This window comes from Hoplias malabaricus, chromosome X2 (genome assembly GCF_029633855.1).
Source record: "Hoplias malabaricus isolate fHopMal1 chromosome X2, fHopMal1.hap1, whole genome shotgun sequence".
In the NCBI taxonomy this organism is placed as follows: domain Eukaryota; kingdom Metazoa; phylum Chordata; class Actinopteri; order Characiformes; family Erythrinidae; genus Hoplias; species Hoplias malabaricus.
In genome coordinates, this window is record NC_089819.1 from 27,447,089 (window position 1) to 27,471,866 (window position 24,778).

The 24,778-nt window shown below is 45.8% G+C and overlaps 1 protein-coding gene across 1 annotated transcript in view; it reads right to left on the bottom strand.

Moving 5' to 3' along the window:
• The window catches only part of emid1 (EMI domain containing 1), a 164,274-nt gene that overhangs the window by 75,976 nt on the left and 63,520 nt on the right, over nt 1–24,778 (bottom strand). The gene's annotated exons all lie outside the window — the stretch shown is intronic.

Below are 24,778 nucleotides of genomic sequence, written 5' to 3' on the forward strand. Positions count from 1 at the left end.
TGTGTCCTACTTTTTCAGTTACCATTAAAGTGCTTATATCAGTTCTAATAACCGTGTGAAGGATTTGTAAAGGTTTGGCCGTCTTCTCCCCGTTATCTGTTGTGAAGGACTAAGATAAGGTCGTCAAGTGCTGGATATTTTTAAACTGATCTCAGCACAGTTGTGACTAAAACCTCCAGTAGCTCTGCTGTGTCTGATCCACACTGTGTAACCGCAGTGCGTGAATAGAGACGCTCCCATCTCTGTTATTTTCACTGTGATTTCTTATCCACTGTAAACATTACTGATGTCCTGAGGAAAAATTACATTACCCCACCTCCCCACGTCAAACGAATCCCATCCGAATAGGACTTTAGGCAGCACACATAAAACTGACTGTGTACGTCTTGTTTCACAGTGTGTGGGTTGGTGAGCTTGCTCTGAGCAAGGGATTTTACCACAATATGTTCTTTTTAAGAGTGGCTGAGGGACCAAATCCTCCTACACATTCCAGGCCTTCTCAGTCCTCCCCTCTCTCTTCAGTCTGCCGTGACAACAACCTCGCCTCCCACCACCTCCCCGTCACCACCTTCTCTTCCATGACTACTTTGTCCTGTTGGATAAAAGTGAGGGGGGCCGCAGAAATTGTGATACCACAGATGCAGACCCCTAAACCTAGAGGCACAGAAACTCAGGGTACTCAGGGAACTCAGAAAGCAGGTGAAGGGAAACTCCAAACTGGAGGAGCAGGGCAGCCTTTCCCTTAAGCGAAGGAATGCCTTGGAGTCTGCGCTAATTCCAGAGAGACTGCCATGAACTCATCAGAGGTGGGATGTGAGCAGAGGTCTCTCACTTGCTAGAGCATTTGTTCCCAGTGTTGAGGAACTCAGGTCGAATCCCACCTCTGAAGAATCAGCGGTGGTCTCTCTGCATTCGGGTTCCACAGGGTGGGTTCCACCGTATCAAGTTTCTGAGGATCAGATTTCGAGGTCTGTGTGTTAGGACAGTGGTAGCACAAACAGACCACTACTACCACTGTGACAGATGCTCAGGCCTCATCCACAGGTTGTTGGCTGTGTTGTTGCCTCCCATCAACATGAAAATACATTTTAGGTCACTGAAAACTAATCTTTTCAACAGAGCTGTCCAAGGTGGAGATTTTAGAAATGTTGCTGTCAGTGGAGTCGGGAAAAACTCAAGTTTTTGGAAACACTGGCATCACACGACTCCTCTCTCCCTCTACAGTGAACTACATCAGTCATAAACTACACTGTACACACACAGCTCCTCGCTCCCTCTTCAGTGAACTACATCAGTCATAAACTACACTGTACACACACAGCTCCTCGCTCCCTCTACAGTGAACTACATCAGTCACAAACTACATTGTACACACACAGCTCCTCACTCCCTCTACAATGAACTACATCAGTCACAAACTACACTGTACACACACAGCTCCTCACTCCCTCTACAGTGAACTACATCAGTCACAAACTACACTGTACACACACAGCTCCTCGCTCCCTCTACATTGAACTACATCAGTCATAAACTACACTGTACACACACAGCTCCTCGCTCCCTCTACAGTGAACTACATCAGTCATAAACTACACTGTACACACACAGCTCCTCGCTCCCTCTACAGTGAACTACATCAGTCACAAACTACACTGTACACACACAGCTCCACACTCTCTCAACAGTGCACTACATCAGTCACAAACTACACTGTACACACACAGCTCCTCGCTCCCTCTACAGTGAACTACATCAGTCATAAACTACACTGTACACACACAGCTCCTCGCTCCCTCTACAGTGAACTACATCAGTCATAAACTACACTGTACACACACAGCTCCTCGCTCCCTCTACAGTGAACTACATCAGTCATAAACTACACTGTACACACACAGCTCCTCGCTCCCTCTACAGTGAACTACATCAGTCACAAACTACATTGTACACACACAGCTCCTCACTCCCTCTACAATGAACTACATCAGTCACAAACTACACTGTACACACACAGCTCCTCACTCCCTCTACAGTGAACTACATCAGTCACAAACTACACTGTACACACACAGCTCCTCGCTCCCTCTACATTGAACTACATCAGTCATAAACTACACTGTACACACACAGCTCCTCGCTCCCTCTACAGTGAACTACATCAGTCATAAACTACACTGTACACACACAGCTCCTCGCTCCCTCTACAGTGAACTACATCAGTCACAAACTACACTGTACACACACAGCTCCACACTCTCTCAACAGTGCACTACATCAGTCACAAACTACACTGTACACACACAGCTCCTCGCTCCCTCTACAGTGAACTACATCAGTCATGAACTACATCAGTCATAAACTACACTGTACACACACAGCTCCTCACTCCCTCTACAGTGAACTACATCAGTCATAAACTACACTGTACACACACAGCTCCACACTCCCTCTACAGTGAACTACATCAGTCACAAACTACACTGTACACACACAGCTCCTCGCTCCCTCTACAGTGAACTACATCAGTCACAAACTACACTGTACACACACAGCTCCACACTCTCTCAACAGTGCACTACATCAGTCACAAACTACACTGTACACACACAGCTCCTCGCTCCCTCTACAGTGAACTACATCAGTCATAAACTACACTGTACACACACAGCTCCTCGCTCCCTCTACAGTGAACTACATCAGTCATAAACTACACTGTACACACACAGCTCCTCGCTCCCTCTACAGTGAACTACATCAGTCATAAACTACACTGTACACACACAGCTCCTCGCTCCCTCTACAGTGAACTACATCAGTCACAAACTACATTGTACACACACAGCTCCTCACTCCCTCTACAATGAACTACATCAGTCACAAACTACACTGTACACACACAGCTCCTCACTCCCTCTACAGTGAACTACATCAGTCATAAACTACACTGTACACACACAGCTCCTCGCTCCCTCTACAGTGAACTACATCAGTCATAAACTACACTGTACACACACAGCTCCTCGCTCCCTCTACAGTGAACTACATCAGTCACAAACTACATTGTACACACACAGCTCCTCACTCCCTCTACAATGAACTACATCAGTCACAAACTACACTGTACACACACAGCTCCTCACTCCCTCTACAGTGAACTACATCAGTCACAAACTACACTGTACACACACAGCTCCTCGCTCCCTCTACATTGAACTACATCAGTCATAAACTACACTGTATACACACAGCTCCTCGCTCCCTCTACAGTGAACTACATCAGTCATAAACTACACTGTACACACACAGCTCCTCGCTCCCTCTACAGTGAACTACATCAGTCACAAACTACACTGTACACACACAGCTCCACACTCTCTCAACAGTGCACTACATCAGTCACAAACTACACTGTACACACACAGCTCCTCGCTCCCTCTACAGTGAACTACATCAGTCATAAACTACACTGTACACACACAGCTCCTCACTCCCTCTACAGTGAACTACATCAGTCATAAACTACACTGTACACACACAGCTCCACACTCCCTCTACAGTGAACTACATCAGTCACAAACTACACTGTACACACACAGCTCCTCGCTCCCTCTACAGTGAACTACATCAGTCATAAACTACACTGTACACACACAGCTCCTCGCTCCCTCTACAGTGAACTACATCAGTCACAAACTACACTGTACACACACAGCTCCACACTCTCTCAACAGTGCACTACATCAGTCACAAACTACACTGTACACACACAGCTCCTCGCTCCCTCTACAGTGAACTATATCAGTCATAAACTACACTGTACACACACAGCTCCTCACTCCCTCTACAGTGAACTACATCAGTCATAAACTACACTGTACACACACAGCTCCACACTCCCTCTACAGTGAACTACATCAGTCACAAACTACACTGTACACACACAGCTCCTCACTCCCTCTACAATGAACTACATCAGTCATAAACTACACTGTACACACACAGCTCCTTGCTCCCTCTACAGTGAACTACATCAGTCACAAACTACACTGTACACACACAGCTCCTCACTCCCTCTACATTGAATTACATCAGTCATAAACTACACTGTACACACACAGCTCCACACTCCCTCTACAGTGAACTACATCAGTCACAAACTACACTGTACACACACAGCTCCTCGCTCCCTCTACAGTGAACTACATCAGTCATAAACTACACTGTACACACACAGCTCCTCGCTCCCTCTACAGTGAACTACATCAGTCATAAACTACACTGTACACACACAGCTCCTCACTCCCTCTACATTGAATTACATCAGTCATAAACTACACTGTACACACACAGCTCCACAATCCCTCTACTGTGAACTACATCAGTCACAAACTACACTGTACACACACAGCTCCTCGCTCCCTCTACAATGAACTACATCAGTCATAAACTACACTGTACACACACAGCTCCTCACTCCCTCTACAGTGAACTACATCAGTCATAAACTACACTGTACACACACAGCTCCACACTCCCTCTACAGTGAACTACATCAGTCACAAACTACACTGTACACACACAGCTCCTCGCTCCCTCTACAGTGAACTACATCAGTCATAAACTACACTGTACACACACAGCTCCTCGCTCCCTCTACAGTGAACTACATCAGTCACAAACTACATTGTACACACACAGCTCCTCACTCCCTCTACAATGAACTACATCAGTCACAAACTACACTGTACACACACAGCTCCTCACTCCCTCTACAGTGAACTACATCAGTCACAAACTACACTGTACACACACAGCTCCTCGCTCCCTCTACATTGAACTACATCAGTCATAAACTACACTGTACACACACAGCTCCTCGCTCCCTCTACAGTGAACTACATCAGTCATAAACTACACTGTACACACACAGCTCCTCGCTCCCTCTACAGTGAACTACATCAGTCACAAACTACACTGTACACACACAGCTCCACACTCTCTCAACAGTGCACTACATCAGTCACAAACTACACTGTACACACACAGCTCCTCGCTCCCTCTACAGTGAACTATATCAGTCATAAACTACACTGTACACACACAGCTCCTCACTCCCTCTACAGTGAACTACATCAGTCATAAACTACACTGTACACACACAGCTCCTTGCTCCCTCTACAGTGAACTACATCAGTCACAAACTACACTGTACACACACAGCTTCTCACTCCCTCTACATTGAATTACATCAGTCATAAACTACACTGTACACACACAGCTCCACACTCCCTCTACAGTGAACTACATCAGTCACAAACTACACTGTACACACACAGCTCCTCGCTCCCTCTACAGTGAACTACATCAGTCATAAACTACACTGTACACACACAGCTCCTCGCTCCCTCTACAGTGAACTACATCAGTCATAAACTACACTGTACACACACAGCTCCTCACTCCCTCTACATTGAATTACATCAGTCATAAACTACACTGTACACACACAGCTCCACAATCCCTCTACTGTGAACTACATCAGTCACAAACTACACTGTACACACACAGCTCCTCGCTCCCTCTACAATGAACTACATCAGTCATAAACTACACTGTACACACACAGCTCTACACTCCCTCTACAGTGAACTACATCAGTCACAAACTACACTGTACACACACAGCTCCTCACTCCCTCTACAGTGAACTACATCAGTCACAAACTACACTGTACACACACAGCTCCTCACTCCCTCTACAGTGAACTACATCAGTCACAAACTACACTGTACACACACAGCTCCTCGCTCCCTCTACAGTGAACTACATCAGTCATAAACTACACTGTACACACACAGCTCCTCGCTCCCTCTACAGTGAACTACATCAGTCACAAACTACACTGTACACACACAGCTCCACACTCTCTAGACAGTGCACTACATCAGTCACAAACTACACTGTACACACACAGCTCCTCGCTCCCTCTACAGTGAACTACATCAGTCATAAACTACACTGTACACACACAGCTCCTCGCTCCCTCTACAGTGAACTACATCAGTCATAAACTACACTGTACACACACAGCTCCTCGCTCCCTCTACAGTGAACTACATCAGTCATAAACTACACTGTACACACACAGCTCCTCGCTCCCTCTACAGTGAACTACATCAGTCACAAACTACATTGTACACACACAGCTCCTCACTCCCTCTACAATGAACTACATCAGTCACAAACTACACTGTACACACACAGCTCCTCACTCCCTCTACAGTGAACTACATCAGTCATAAACTACACTGTACACACACAGCTCCTCGCTCCCTCTACAGTGAACTACATCAGTCATAAACTACACTGTACACACACAGCTCCTCGCTCCCTCTACAGTGAACTACATCAGTCACAAACTACATTGTACACACACAGCTCCTCACTCCCTCTACAATGAACTACATCAGTCACAAACTACACTGTACACACACAGCTCCTCACTCCCTCTACAGTGAACTACATCAGTCACAAACTGCACTGTACACACACAGCTCCTCGCTCCCTCTACATTGAACTACATCAGTCATAAACTACACTGTACACACACAGCTCCTCGCTCCCTCTACAGTGAACTACATCAGTCATAAACTACACTGTACACACACAGCTCCACACTCTCTCAACAGTGCACTACATCAGTCACAAACTACACTGTACACACACAGCTCCTCGCTCCCTCTACAGTGAACTACATCAGTCATAAACTACACTGTACACACACAGCTCCTCACTCCCTCTACAGTGAACTACATCAGTCATAAACTACACTGTACACACACAGCTCCACACTCCCTCTACAGTGAACTACATCAGTCACAAACTACACTGTACACACACAGCTCCTCGCTCCCTCTACAGTGAACTACATCAGTCATAAACTACACTGTACACACACAGCTCATCGCTCCCTCTACAGTGAACTACATCAGTCACAAACTACACTGTACACACACAGCTCCACACTCTCTCAACAGTGCACTACATCAGTCACAAACTACACTGTACACACACAGCTCCTCGCTCCCTCTACAGTGAACTATATCAGTCATAAACTACACTGTACACACACAGCTCCTCACTCCCTCTACAGTGAACTACATCAGTCATAAACTACACTGTACACACACAGCTCCACACTCCCTCTACAGTGAACTACATCAGTCACAAACTACACTGTACACACACAGCTCCTCGCTCCCTCTACAGTGAACTACATCAGTCATAAACTACACTGTACACACACAGCTCCTCGCTCCCTCTACAGTGAACTACATCAGTCATAAACTACACTGTACACACACAGCTCCTCACTCCCTCTACATTGAATTACATCAGTCATAAACTACACTGTACACACACAGCTCCACAATCCCTCTACTGTGAACTACATCAGTCACAAACTACACTGTACACACACAGCTCCTCGCTCCCTCTACAATGAACTACATCAGTCATAAACTACACTGTACACACACAGCTCCTCACTCCCTCTACAGTGAACTACATCAGTCATAAACTACACTGTACACACACAGCTCCACACTCCCTCTACAGTGAACTACATCAGTCACAAACTACACTGTACACACACAGCTCCTCGCTCCCTCTACAGTGAACTACATCAGTCATAAACTACACTGTACACACACAGCTCCTCGCTCCCTCTACAGTGAACTACATCAGTCACAAACTACATTGTACACACACAGCTCCTCACTCCCTCTACAATGAACTACATCAGTCACAAACTACACTGTACACACACAGCTCCTCACTCCCTCTACAGTGAACTACATCAGTCACAAACTACACTGTACACACACAGCTCCTCGCTCCCTCTACATTGAACTACATCAGTCATAAACTACACTGTACACACACAGCTCCTCGCTCCCTCTACAGTGAACTACATCAGTCATAAACTACACTGTACACACACAGCTCCTCGCTCCCTCTACAGTGAACTACATCAGTCACAAACTACACTGTACACACACAGCTCCACACTCTCTCAACAGTGCACTACATCAGTCACAAACTACACTGTACACACACAGCTCCTCGCTCCCTCTACAGTGAACTATATCAGTCATAAACTACACTGTACACACACAGCTCCTCACTCCCTCTACAGTGAACTACATCAGTCATAAACTACACTGTACACACACAGCTCCACACTCCCTCTACAGTGAACTACATCAGTCACAAACTACACTGTACACACACAGCTCCTCACTCCCTCTACAATGAACTACATCAGTCATAAACTACACTGTACACACACAGCTCCTTGCTCCCTCTACAGTGAACTACATCAGTCACAAACTACACTGTACACACACAGCTTCTCACTCCCTCTACATTGAATTACATCAGTCATAAACTACACTGTACACACACAGCTCCACACTCCCTCTACAGTGAACTACATCAGTCACAAACTACACTGTACACACACAGCTCCTCGCTCCCTCTACAGTGAACTATATCAGTCATAAACTACACTGTACACACACAGCTCCTCACTCCCTCTACAGTGAACTACATCAGTCATAAACTACACTGTACACACACAGCTCCTTGCTCCCTCTACAGTGAACTACATCAGTCACAAACTACACTGTACACACACAGCTTCTCACTCCCTCTACATTGAATTACATCAGTCATAAACTACACTGTACACACACAGCTCCACACTCCCTCTACAGTGAACTACATCAGTCACAAACTACACTGTACACACACAGCTCCTCGCTCCCTCTACAGTGAACTACATCAGTCATAAACTACACTGTACACACACAGCTCCTCGCTCCCTCTACAGTGAACTACATCAGTCATAAACTACACTGTACACACACAGCTCCTCACTCCCTCTACATTGAATTACATCAGTCATAAACTACACTGTACACACACAGCTCCACAATCCCTCTACTGTGAACTACATCAGTCACAAACTACACTGTACACACACAGCTCCTCGCTCCCTCTACAATGAACTACATCAGTCATAAACTACACTGTACACACACAGCTCTACACTCCCTCTACAGTGAACTACATCAGTCACAAACTACACTGTACACACACAGCTCCTCACTCCCTCTACAGTGAACTACATCAGTCACAAACTACACTGTACACACACAGCTCCTCACTCCCTCTACAGTGAACTACATCAGTCACAAACTACACTGTACACACACAGCTCCTCGCTCCCTCTACAGTGAACTACATCAGTCATAAACTACACTGTACACACACAGCTCCTCGCTCCCTCTACAGTGAACTACATCAGTCACAAACTACACTGTACACACACAGCTCCACACTCTCTCAACAGTGCACTACATCAGTCACAAACTACACTGTACACACACAGCTCCTCGCTCCCTCTACAGTGAACTACATCAGTCATAAACTACACTGTACACACACAGCTCCTCGCTCCCTCTACAGTGAACTACATCAGTCATAAACTACACTGTACACACACAGCTCCTCGCTCCCTCTACAGTGAACTACATCAGTCATAAACTACACTGTACACACACAGCTCCTCGCTCCCTCTACAGTGAACTACATCAGTCACAAACTACATTGTACACACACAGCTCCTCACTCCCTCTACAATGAACTACATCAGTCACAAACTACACTGTACACACACAGCTCCTCACTCCCTCTACAGTGAACTACATCAGTCATAAACTACACTGTACACACACAGCTCCTCGCTCCCTCTACAGTGAACTACATCAGTCATAAACTACACTGTACACACACAGCTCCTCGCTCCCTCTACAGTGAACTACATCAGTCACAAACTACATTGTACACACACAGCTCCTCACTCCCTCTACAATGAACTACATCAGTCACAAACTACACTGTACACACACAGCTCCTCACTCCCTCTACAGTGAACTACATCAGTCACAAACTGCACTGTACACACACAGCTCCTCGCTCCCTCTACATTGAACTACATCAGTCATAAACTACACTGTACACACACAGCTCCTCGCTCCCTCTACAGTGAACTACATCAGTCATAAACTACACTGTACACACACAGCTCCACACTCTCTCAACAGTGCACTACATCAGTCACAAACTACACTGTACACACACAGCTCCTCGCTCCCTCTACAGTGAACTACATCAGTCATAAACTACACTGTACACACACAGCTCCTCACTCCCTCTACAGTGAACTACATCAGTCATAAACTACACTGTACACACACAGCTCCACACTCCCTCTACAGTGAACTACATCAGTCACAAACTACACTGTACACACACAGCTCCTCGCTCCCTCTACAGTGAACTACATCAGTCATAAACTACACTGTACACACACAGCTCATCGCTCCCTCTACAGTGAACTACATCAGTCACAAACTACACTGTACACACACAGCTCCACACTCTCTCAACAGTGCACTACATCAGTCACAAACTACACTGTACACACACAGCTCCTCGCTCCCTCTACAGTGAACTATATCAGTCATAAACTACACTGTACACACACAGCTCCTCACTCCCTCTACAGTGAACTACATCAGTCATAAACTACACTGTACACACACAGCTCCACACTCCCTCTACAGTGAACTACATCAGTCACAAACTACACTGTACACACACAGCTCCTCGCTCCCTCTACAGTGAACTACATCAGTCATAAACTACACTGTACACACACAGCTCCTCGCTCCCTCTACAGTGAACTACATCAGTCATAAACTACACTGTACACACACAGCTCCTCACTCCCTCTACATTGAATTACATCAGTCATAAACTACACTGTACACACACAGCTCCACAATCCCTCTACTGTGAACTACATCAGTCACAAACTACACTGTACACACACAGCTCCTCGCTCCCTCTACAATGAACTACATCAGTCATAAACTACACTGTACACACACAGCTCCTCACTCCCTCTACAGTGAACTACATCAGTCATAAACTACACTGTACACACACAGCTCCACACTCCCTCTACAGTGAACTACATCAGTCACAAACTACACTGTACACACACAGCTCCTCGCTCCCTCTACAGTGAACTACATCAGTCATAAACTACACTGTACACACACAGCTCCTCGCTCCCTCTACAGTGAACTACATCAGTCACAAACTACATTGTACACACACAGCTCCTCACTCCCTCTACAATGAACTACATCAGTCACAAACTACACTGTACACACACAGCTCCTCACTCCCTCTACAGTGAACTACATCAGTCACAAACTACACTGTACACACACAGCTCCTCGCTCCCTCTACATTGAACTACATCAGTCATAAACTACACTGTACACACACAGCTCCTCGCTCCCTCTACAGTGAACTACATCAGTCATAAACTACACTGTACACACACAGCTCCTCGCTCCCTCTACAGTGAACTACATCAGTCACAAACTACACTGTACACACACAGCTCCACACTCTCTCAACAGTGCACTACATCAGTCACAAACTACACTGTACACACACAGCTCCTCGCTCCCTCTACAGTGAACTATATCAGTCATAAACTACACTGTACACACACAGCTCCTCACTCCCTCTACAGTGAACTACATCAGTCATAAACTACACTGTACACACACAGCTCCACACTCCCTCTACAGTGAACTACATCAGTCACAAACTACACTGTACACACACAGCTCCTCACTCCCTCTACAATGAACTACATCAGTCATAAACTACACTGTACACACACAGCTCCTTGCTCCCTCTACAGTGAACTACATCAGTCACAAACTACACTGTACACACACAGCTTCTCACTCCCTCTACATTGAATTACATCAGTCATAAACTACACTGTACACACACAGCTCCACACTCCCTCTACAGTGAACTACATCAGTCACAAACTACACTGTACACACACAGCTCCTCGCTCCCTCTACAGTGAACTACATCAGTCATAAACTACACTGTACACACACAGCTCCTCGCTCCCTCTACAGTGAACTACATCAGTCATAAACTACACTGTACACACACAGCTCCTCACTCCCTCTACATTGAATTACATCAGTCATAAACTACACTGTACACACACAGCTCCACAATCCCTCTACTGTGAACTACATCAGTCACAAACTACACTGTACACACACAGCTCCTCGCTCCCTCTACAATGAACTACATCAGTCATAAACTACACTGTACACACACAGCTCCACACTCCCTCTACAGTGAACTACATCAGTCACAAACTACACTGTACACACACAGCTCCTCACTCCCTCTACAGTGAACTACATCAGTCACAAACTACACTGTACACACACAGCTCCTCACTCCCTCTACAGTGAACTACATCAGTCACAAACTACACTGTACACACACAGCTCCTCGCTCCCTCTACAGTGAACTACATCAGTCATAAACTACACTGTACACACACAGCTCCTCGCTCCCTCTACAGTGAACTACATCAGTCACAAACTACACTGTACACACACAGCTCCACACTCTCTCAACAGTGCACTACATCAGTCACAAACTACACTGTACACACACAGCTCCTCGCTCCCTCTACAGTGAACTACATCAGTCATAAACTACACTGTACACACACAGCTCCTCACTCCCTCTACAGTGAACTACATCAGTCATAAACTACACTGTACACACACAGCTCCACACTCCCTCTACAGTGAACTACATCAGTCACAAACTACACTGTACACACACAGCTCCTCGCTCCCTCTACAGTGAACTACATCAGTCATAAACTACACTGTACACACACAGCTCCTCGCTCCCTCTACAGTGAACTACATCAGTCACAAACTACATTGTACACACACAGCTCCTCACTCCCTCTACAATGAACTACATCAGTCACAAACTACACTGTACACACACAGCTCCTCACTCCCTCTACAGTGAACTACATCAGTCACAAACTACACTGTACACACACAGCTCCTCGCTCCCTCTACATTGAACTACATCAGTCATAAACTACACTGTACACACACAGCTCCTCGCTCCCTCTACAGTGAACTACATCAGTCATAAACTACACTGTACACACACAGCTCCTCGCTCCCTCTACAGTGAACTACATCAGTCACAAACTACACTGTACACACACAGCTCCACACTCCCTCTACAGTGAACTACATCAGTCATAAACTACACTGTACACACACAGCTCCACACTCCCTCTACAGTGAACTACATCAGTCACAAACTACACTGTACACACACAGCTCCTCGCTCCCTCTACAGTGAACTACATCAGTCATAAACTACACTGTACACACACAGCTCCTCGCTCCCTCTACAGTGAACTACATCAGTCACAAACTACACTGTACACACACAGCTCCTCACTCCCTCTACAATGAACTACATCAGTCACAAACTACACTGTACACACACAGCTCCTCACTCCCTCTACAGTGAACTACATCAGTCACAAACTACACTGTACACACACAGCTCCTCGCTCCCTCTACATTGAACTACATCAGTCATAAACTACACTGTACACACACAGCTCCTCGCTCCCTCTACAGTGAACTACATCAGTCATGAACTACACTGTACACACACAGCTCCTCGCTCCCTCTACAGTGAACTACATCAGTCACAAACTACACTGTACACACACAGCTCCACACTCTCTCAACAGTGCACTACATCAGTCACAAACTACACTGTACACACACAGCTCCTCGCTCCCTCTACAGTGAACTATATCAGTCATAAACTACACTGTACACACACAGCTCCTCACTCCCTCTACAGTGAACTACATCAGTCATAAACTACACTGTACACACACAGCTCCACACTCCCTCTACAGTGAACTACATCAGTCACAAACTACACTGTACACACACAGCTCCTCACTCCCTCTACAATGAACTACATCAGTCATAAACTACACTGTACACACACAGCTCCTTGCTCCCTCTACAGTGAACTACATCAGTCACAAACTACACTGTACACACACAGCTCCTCACTCCCTCTACATTGAATTACATCAGTCATAAACTACACTGTACACACACAGCTCCACACTCCCTCTACAGTGAACTACATCAGTCACAAACTACACTGTACACACACAGCTCCTCGCTCCCTCTACAGTGAACTACATCAGTCATAAACTACACTGTACACACACAGCTCCTCGCTCCCTCTACAGTGAACTACATCAGTCATAAACTACACTGTACACACACAGCTCCTCACTCCCTCTACATTGAATTACATCAGTCATAAACTACACTGTACACACACAGCTCCACAATCCCTCTACTGTGAACTACATCAGTCACAAACTACACTGTACACACACAGCTCCTCGCTCCCTCTACAATGAACTACATCAGTCATAAACTACACTGTACACACACAGCTCCTCACTCCCTCTACAGTGAACTACATCAGTCATAAACTACACTGTACACACACAGCTCCACACTCCCTCTACAGTGAACTACATCAGTCACAAACTACACTGTACACACACAGCTCCTCGCTTTCCTCTACAGTGAACTACATCAGTCATAAACTACACTGTACACACACAGCTCCTCGCTCCCTCTACAGTGAACTACATCAGTCACAAACTACATTGTACACACACAGCTCCTCACTCCCTCTACAATGAACTACATCAGTCACAAACTACACTGTACACACACAGCTCCTCACTCCCTCTACAGTGAACTACATCAGTCACAAACTACACTGTACACACACAGCTCCTCGCTCCCTCTACATTGAACTACATCAGTCATAAACTACACTGTACACACACAGCTCCTCGCTCCCTCTACAGTGAACTACATCAGTCATAAACTACACTGTACACACACAGCTCCTCGCTCCCTCTACAGTGAACTACATCAGTCACAAACTACACTGTACACACACAGCTCCACACTCTCTCAACAGTGCACTACATCAGTCACAAACTACACTGTACACACACAGCTCCTCGCTCCCTCTACAGTGAACTATATCAGTCATAAACTACACTGTACACACACAGCTCCTCACTCCCTCTACAGTGAACTACATCAGTCATAAACTACACTGTACACACACAGCTCCACACTCCCTCTACAGTGAACTACATCAGTCACAAACTACACTGTACACACACAGCTCCTCACTCCCTCTACAATGAACTACATCAGTCATAAACTACACTGTACACACACAGCTCCTTGCTCCCTCTACAGTGAACTACATCAGTCACAAACTACACTGTACACACACAGCTCCTCACTCCCTCTACATTGAATTACATCAGTCATAAACTACACTGTACACACACAGCTCCACACTCCCTCTACAGTGAACTACATCAGTCACAAACTACACTGTACACACACAGCTCCTCGCTCCCTCTACAGTGAACTACATCAGTCATAAACTACACTGTACACACACAGCTCCTCGCTCCCTCTACAGTGAACTACATCAGTCATAAACTACACTGTACACACACAGCTCCTCACTCCCTCTACATTGAATTACATCAGTCATAAACTACACTGTACACACACAGCTCCACAATCCCTCTACTGTGAACTACATCAGTCACAAACTACACTGTACACACACAGCTCCTCGCTCCCTCTACAATGAACTACATCAGTCATAAACTACACTGTACACACACAGCTCCTCACTCCCTCTACAGTGAACTACATCAGTCATAAACTACACTGTACACACACAGCTCCACACTCCCTCTACAGTGAACTACATCAGTCACAAACTACACTGTACACACACAGCTCCTCGCTCCCTCTACAGTGAACTACATCAGTCATAAACTACACTGTACACACACAGCTCCTCGCTCCCTCTACAGTGAACTACATCAGTCACAAACTACATTGTACACACACAGCTCCTCACTCCCTCTACAATGAACTACATCAGTCACAAACTACACTGTACACACACAGCTCCTCACTCCCTCTACAGTGAACTACATCAGTCACAAACTACACTGTACACACACAGCTCCTCGCTCCCTCTACATTGAACTACATCAGTCATAAACTACACTGTACACACACAGCTCCTCGCTCCCTCTACAGTGAACTACATCAGTCATAAACTACACTGTACACACACAGCTCCTCGCTCCCTCTACAGTGAACTACATCAGTCACAAACTACACTGTACACACACAGCTCCACACTCTCTCAACAGTGCACTACATCAGTCACAAACTACACTGTACACACACAGCTCCTCACTCCCTCTACAGTGAACTATATCAGTCATAAACTACACTGTACACACACAGCTCCTCACTCCCTCTACAGTGAACTACATCAGTCATAAACTACACTGTACACACACAGCTCCACACTCCCTCTACAGTGAACTACATCAGTCACAAACTACACTGTACACACACAGCTCCTCACTCCCTCTACAATGAACTACATCAGTCATAAACTACACTGTACACACACAGCTCCTTGCTCCCTCTACAGTGAACTACATCAGTCACAAACTACACTGTACACACACAGCTCCTCACTCCCTCTACATTGAATTACATCAGTCATAAACTACACTGTACACACACAGCTCCACACTCCCTCTACAGTGAACTACATCAGTCACAAACTACACTGTACACACACAGCTCCTCGCTCCCTCTACAGTGAACTACATCAGTCATAAACTACACTGTACACACACAGCTCCTCGCTCCCTCTACAGTGAACTACATCAGTCATAAACTACACTGTACACACACAGCTCCTCACTCCCTCTACATTGAATTACATCAGTCATAAACTACACTGTACACACACAGCTCCACAATCCCTCTACTGTGAACTACATCAGTCACAAACTACACTGTACACACACAGCTCCTCGCTCCCTCTACAATGAACTACATTAGTCATAAACTACACTGTACACACACAGCTCCACACTCCCTCTACAGTGAACTACATCAGTCACAAACTACACTGTACACACACAGCTCCTCACTCCCTCTACAGTGAACTACATCAGTCACAAACTACACTGTACACACACAGCTTCTCGCTCCCTCTACAGTGTACTACATCAGTCATAAACTACACTGTACACACACAGCTCCTCACTCCCTCTACAGTGAACTACATCAGTCACAAACTACACTGTACACACACAGCTCCACACTCTCTCAACAGTGCAATACATCAGTCACAAACTACACTGTACACACACAGCTCCTCGCTCCCTCTACAGTGAACTACATCAGTCAGAAACTACACTGTACACACACAGCTCCTCACTCCCTCTACAGTGAACTACATCAGTCATAAACTACACTGTACACACACAGCTCCACACTCCCTCTACAGTGAACTACATCAGTCACAAACTACACTGTACACACACAGCTCCACACTCCCTCTACAGTGAACTACATCAGTCACAAACTACACTGTACACACACAGCTTCTCGCTCCCTCTACAGTGAACTACATCAGTCATAAACTACACTGTACACACACAGCTCCTCACTCCCTCTACAGTGAACTACATCAGTCACAAACTACACTGTACACACACAGCTCCACACTCTCTCAACAGTGCACTACATCAGTCACAAACTACACTGTACACACACAGCTCCTCGCTCCCTCTACAGTGAACTACATCAGTCATAAACTACACTGTACACACACAGCTCCTCACTCCCTCTACAGTGAACTACATCAGTCATAAACTACACTGTACACACACAGCTCCACACTCCCTCTACAGTGAACTACATCAGTCACAAACTACACTGTACACACACAGCTCCTCGCTCCCTCTACAGTGAACTACATCAGTCACAAACTACACTGTACACACACAGCTCCTCGCTCCCTCTACAGTGAACTACATCAGTCACAAACTACACTGTACACACACAGCTCCTCGCTCCCTCTACAGTGAACTACATCAGTCATAAACTACACTGTACACACACAGCTCCTCACTCCCTCTACAGTGAACTACATCAGTCATAAACTACACTGTACACACACAGCTCCACACTCCCTCTACAGTGAACTACATCAGTCACAAACTACACTGTACACACACAGCTCCTCGCTCCCTCTACAGTGAACTACATCAGTCACAAACTACACTGTACACACACAGCTCCTCGCTCCCTCTACAGTGAACTACATCAGTCACAAACTACACTGTACACACACAGCTCCTCGCTCCCTCTACAGTGAACTACATCAGTCATAAACTACACTGTACACAGTGTAGTTTATGACTGATGTAGTTTACTGTAGAGGGAGCGAGGAGCTGTGTGAGGAGCTGTGTGTGTACAGTGAACTACATCAGTCATGAACTACACTGTACACACACAGCTCCTCACTCCCTCTACAGTGAACTACATCAGTCATAATCTACACTGTACACACACAGCTCCTCGCTCCCTCTACAGTGAACTACATCAGTCATAAACTACATTGTACACACACAGCTCCTCACCCCTTCTACAGTGAACTACATCAGTCACAAACTACACTGTACACACACAGCTCCTCGCTCCCTCTACAGTGAACTACATCAGTCATAAACTACACTGTACACACACAGCTCCTCGCTCCCTCTACAGTGAACTACATCAGTCACAAACTACATTGTACACACACAGCTCCTCACTCCCTCTACAATGAACTACATCAGTCACAAACTACACTATACACACACAGCTCCTCACTCCCTCTACAGTGAACTACATCAGTCACAAACTACACTGTACACACACAGCTCCTCGCTCCCTCTACATTGAACTACATCAGTCATAAACTACACTGTACACACACAGCTCCTCGCTCCCTCTACAGTGAACTACATCAGTCATAAACTACACTGTACACACACAGCTCCTCGCTCCCTCTACAGTGAACTACATCAGTCACAAACTACACTGTACACACACAGCTCCACACTCTCTCAACAGTGCACTACATCAGTCACAAACTACACTGTACACACACAGCTCCTCGCTCCCTCTACAGTGAACTATATCAGTCATAAACTACACTGTACACACACAGCTCCTCACTCCCTCTACAGTGAACTACATCAGTCATAAACTACACTGTACACACACAGCTCCACACTCCCTCTACAGTGAACTACATCAGTCACAAACTACACTGTACACACACAGCTCCTCACTCCCTCTACAATGAACTACATCAGTCATAAACTACACTGTACACACACAGCTCCTTGCTCCCTCTACAGTGAACTACATCAGTCACAAACTACACTGTACACACACAGCTCCTCACTCCCTCTACATTGAATTACATCAGTCATAAACTACACTGTACACACACAGCTCCACACTCCCTCTACAGTGAACTACATCAGTCACAAACTACACTGTACACACACAGCTCCTCGCTCCCTCTACAGTGAACTACATCAGTCATAAACTACACTGTACACACACAGCTCCTCGCTCCCTCTACAGTGAACTACATCAGTCATAAACTACACTGTACACACACAGCTCCTCACTCCCTCTACATTGAATTACATCAGTCATAAACTACACTGTACACACACAGCTCCACAATCCCTCTACTGTGAACTACATCAGTCACAAACTACACTGTACACACACAGCTCCTCGCTCCCTCTACAATGAACTACATCAGTCATAAACTACACTGTACACACACAGCTCCTCACTCCCTCTACAGTGAACTACATCAGTCATAAACTACACTGTACACACACAGCTCCACACTCCCTCTACAGTGAACTACATCAGTCACAAACTACACTGTACACACACAGCTCCTCGCTCCCTCTACAGTGAACTACATCAGTCATAAACTACACTGTACACACACAGCTCCTCGCTCCCTCTACAGTGAACTACATCAGTCACAAACTACATTGTACACACACAGCTCCTCACTCCCTCTACAATGAACTACATCAGTCACAAACTACACTGTACACACACAGCTCCTCACTCCCTCTACAGTGAACTACATCAGTCACAAACTACACTGTACACACACAGCTCCTCGCTCCCTCTACATTGAACTACATCAGTCATAAACTACACTGTACACACACAGCTCCTCGCTCCCTCTACAGTGAACTACATCAGTCATAAACTACACTGTACACACACAGCTCCTCGCTCCCTCTACAGTGAACTACATCAGTCACAAACTACACTGTACACACACAGCTCCACACTCTCTCAACAGTGCACTACATCAGTCACAAACTACACTGTACACACACAGCTCCTCGCTCCCTCTACAGTGAACTATATCAGTCATAAACTACACTGTACACACACAGCTCCTCACTCCCTCTACAGTGAACTACATCAGTCATAAACTACACTGTACACACACAGCTCCACACTCCCTCTACAGTGAACTACATCAGTCACAAACTACACTGTACACACACAGCTCCTCACTCCCTCTACAATGAACTACATCAGTCATAAACTACACTGTACACACACAGCTCCTTGCTCCCTCTACAGTGAACTACATCAGTCACAAACTACACTGTACACACACAGCTCCTCACTCCCTCTACATTGAATTACATCAGTCATAAACTACACTGTACACACACAGCTCCACACTCCCTCTACAGTGAACTACATCAGTCACAAACTACACTGTACACACACAGCTCCTCGCTCCCTCTACAGTGAACTACATCAGTCATAAACTACACTGTACACACACAGCTCCTCGCTCCCTCTACAGTGAACTACATCAGTCATAAACTACACTGTACACACACAGCTCCTCACTCCCTCTACATTGAATTACATCAGTCATAAACTACACTGTACACACACAGCTCCACAATCCCTCTACTGTGAACTACATCAGTCACAAACTACACTGTACACACACAGCTCCTCGCTCCCTCTACAATGAACTACATCAGTCATAAACTACACTGTACACACACAGCTCCACACTCCCTCTACAGTGAACTACATCAGTCACAAACTACACTGTACACACACAGCTCCTCACTCCCTCTACAGTGAACTACATCAGTCACAAACTACACTGTACACACACAGCTTCTCGCTCCCTCTACAGTGTACTACATCAGTCATAAACTACACTGTACACACACAGCTCCTCACTCCCTCTACAGTGAACTACATCAGTCACAAACTACACTGTACACACAGCTCCACACTCTCTCAACAGTGCAATACATCAGTCACAAACTACACTGTACACACACAGCTCCTCGCTCCCTCTACAGTGAACTACATCAGTCATAAACTACACTGTACACACACAGCTCCTCACTCCCTCTACAGTGAACTACATCAGTCATAAACTACACTGTACACACACAGCTCCACACTCCCTCTACAGTGAACTACATCAGTCACAAACTACACTGTACACACACAGCTCCACACTCCCTCTACAGTGAACTACATCAGTCACAAACTACACTGTACACACACAGCTTCTCGCTCCCTCTACAGTGAACTACATCAGTCATAAACTACACTGTACACACACAGCTCCTCACTCCCTCTACAGTGAACTACATCAGTCACAAACTACACTGTACACACACAGCTCCACACTCTCTCAACAGTGCACTACATCAGTCACAAACTACACTGTACACACACAGCTCCTCGCTCCCTCTACAGTGAACTACATCAGTCATAAACTACACTGTACACACACAGCTCCTCACTCCCTCTACAGTGAACTACATCAGTCATAAACTACACTGTACACACACAGCTCCACACTCCCTCTACAGTGAACTACATCAGTCACAAACTACACTGTACACACACAGCTCCTCGCTCCCTCTACAGTGAACTACATCAGTCACAAACTACACTGTACACACACAGCTCCTCGCTCCCTCTACAGTGAACTACATCAGTCACAAACTACACTGTACACACACAGCTCCTCGCTCCCTCTACAGTGAACTACATCAGTCATAAACTACACTGTACACACACAGCTCCTCACTCCCTCTACAGTGAACTACATCAGTCATAAACTACACTGTACACACACAGCTCCACACTCCCTCTACAGTGAACTACATCAGTCACAAACTACACTGTACACACACAGCTCCTCGCTCCCTCTACAGTGAACTACATCAGTCACAAACTACACTGTACACACACAGCTCCTCGCTCCCTCTACAGTGAACTACATCAGTCACAAACTACACTGTACACACACAGCTCCTCGCTCCCTCTACAGTGAACTACATCAGTCACAAACTACACTGTACACACACAGCTCTTCGCTCCCTCTACAGTGAACTACATCAGTCATAAACTACACTGTACACACACAGCTCCTCACTCCCTCTACAGTGAACTACATCAGTCATAATCTACACTGTACACACACAGCTCCTCGCTCCCTCTACAGTGAACTACATCAGTCATAAACTACATTGTACACACACAGCTCCTCACCCCTTCTACAGTGAACTACATCAGTCACAAACTACACTGTACACACATAGCTCCTCGCTCCCTCTACAGTGAACTACATCAGTCACAAACTACACTGTACACACACAGCTCCTCACTCCCTCTACAGTGAACTACATCAGTCACAAACTACACTGTACACACACAGCTCCTCACTCCCTCTACAGTGAACTACATCAGTCACAAACTACACTGTACACACACAGCTCCTCGCTCCCTCTACAGTGAACTACATCAGTCATAAACTACACTGTACACACACAGCTCCTCACTCCCTCTACAGTGAACTACATCAGTCACAAACTACACTGTACACACACAGCTCCTCACTCCCTCTACAGTGAACTACATCAGTCACAAACTACACTGTACACACACAGCTCCACACTCTACAGTGAACTACATCAGTCACAAACTACACTGTACACACACAGCTCCACACTCCCTCTACAGTGAACTACATCAGTCACAAACTACACTGTACACACACAGCTCCTCGCTCCCTCTACAGTGAACTACATCAGTCATAAACTACACTGTACACACACAGCTCCTCACTCCCTCTACAGTGAACTACATCAGTCATAAACTACACTGTACACACACAGCTCCACACTCCCTCTACAGTGAACTACATCAGTCACAAACTACACTGTACACACACAGCTCCTCGCTCCCTCTACAGTGAACTACATCAGTCACAAACTACACTGTACACACACAGCTCCTCGCTCCCTCTACAGTGAACTACATCAGTCACAAACTACACTGTACACACACAGCTCCTCGCTCCCTCTACAGTGAACTACATCAGTCATAAACTACACTGTACACAGTGTAGTTTATGACTGATGTAGTTTACTGTAGAGGGAGCGAGGAGCTGTGTGAGGAGCTGTGTGTGTACAGTGAACTACATCAGTCATGAACTACACTGTACACACACAGCTCCTCGCTCCCTCTACAGTGAACTACATCAGTCACAAACTACACTGTACACACACAGCTCCTCACTCCCTCTACAGTGAACTACATCAGTCATAATCTACACTGTACACACACAGCTCCTCGCTCCCTCTACAGTGAACTACATCAGTCATAAACTACATTGTACACACACAGCTCCTCACCCCTTCTACAGTGAACTACATCAGTCACAAACTACACTGTACACACATAGCTCCTCGCTCCCTCTACAGTGAACTACATCAGTCACAAACTACACTGTACACACACAGCTCCTCACTCCCTCTACAGTGAACTACATCAGTCACAAACTACACTGTACACACACAGCTCCTCACTCCCTCTACAGTGAACTACATCAGTCACAAACTACACTGTACACACACAGCTCCTCGCTCCCTCTACAGTGAACTACATCAGTCATAAACTACACTGTACACACACAGCTCCTCACTCCCTCTACAGTGAACTACATCAGTCACAAACTACACTGTACACACACAGCTCCTCACTCCCTCTACAGTGAACTACATCAGTCACAAACTACACTGTACACACACAGCTCCACACTCTACAGTGAACTACATCAGTCACAAACTACACTGTACATACACAGCTCCACACTCCCTCTACAGTGAACTACATCAGTCACAAACTACACTGTACACACACAGCTCCTCGCTCCCTCTACAGTGAACTACATCAGTCACAAACTACACTGTACACACACAGCTCCTCACTCCCTCTACAGTGAACTACATCAGTCATAAACTACACTGTACACACACAGCTCCTCACTCCCTCTACAGTGAACTACATCAGTCATAAACTACACTGTACACACACAGCTCCACACTCCCTCTACAGTGAACTACATCAGTCACAAACTACACTGTACACACACAGCTCCACACTCCCTCTACAGTGAACTACATCAGTCACAAACTACACTGTACACACACAGCTCCTCGCTCCCTCTACAGTGAACTACATCAGTCACAAACTACACTGTACACACACAGCTCCTCGCTCCCTCTACAGTGAACTACATCAGTCATAAACTACACTGTACACACACAGCTCCTCACTCCCTCTACAGTGAACTACATCAGTCATAAACTACACTGTACACACACAGCTCCTCACTCCCTCTACATTGAATTACATCAGTCATAAAC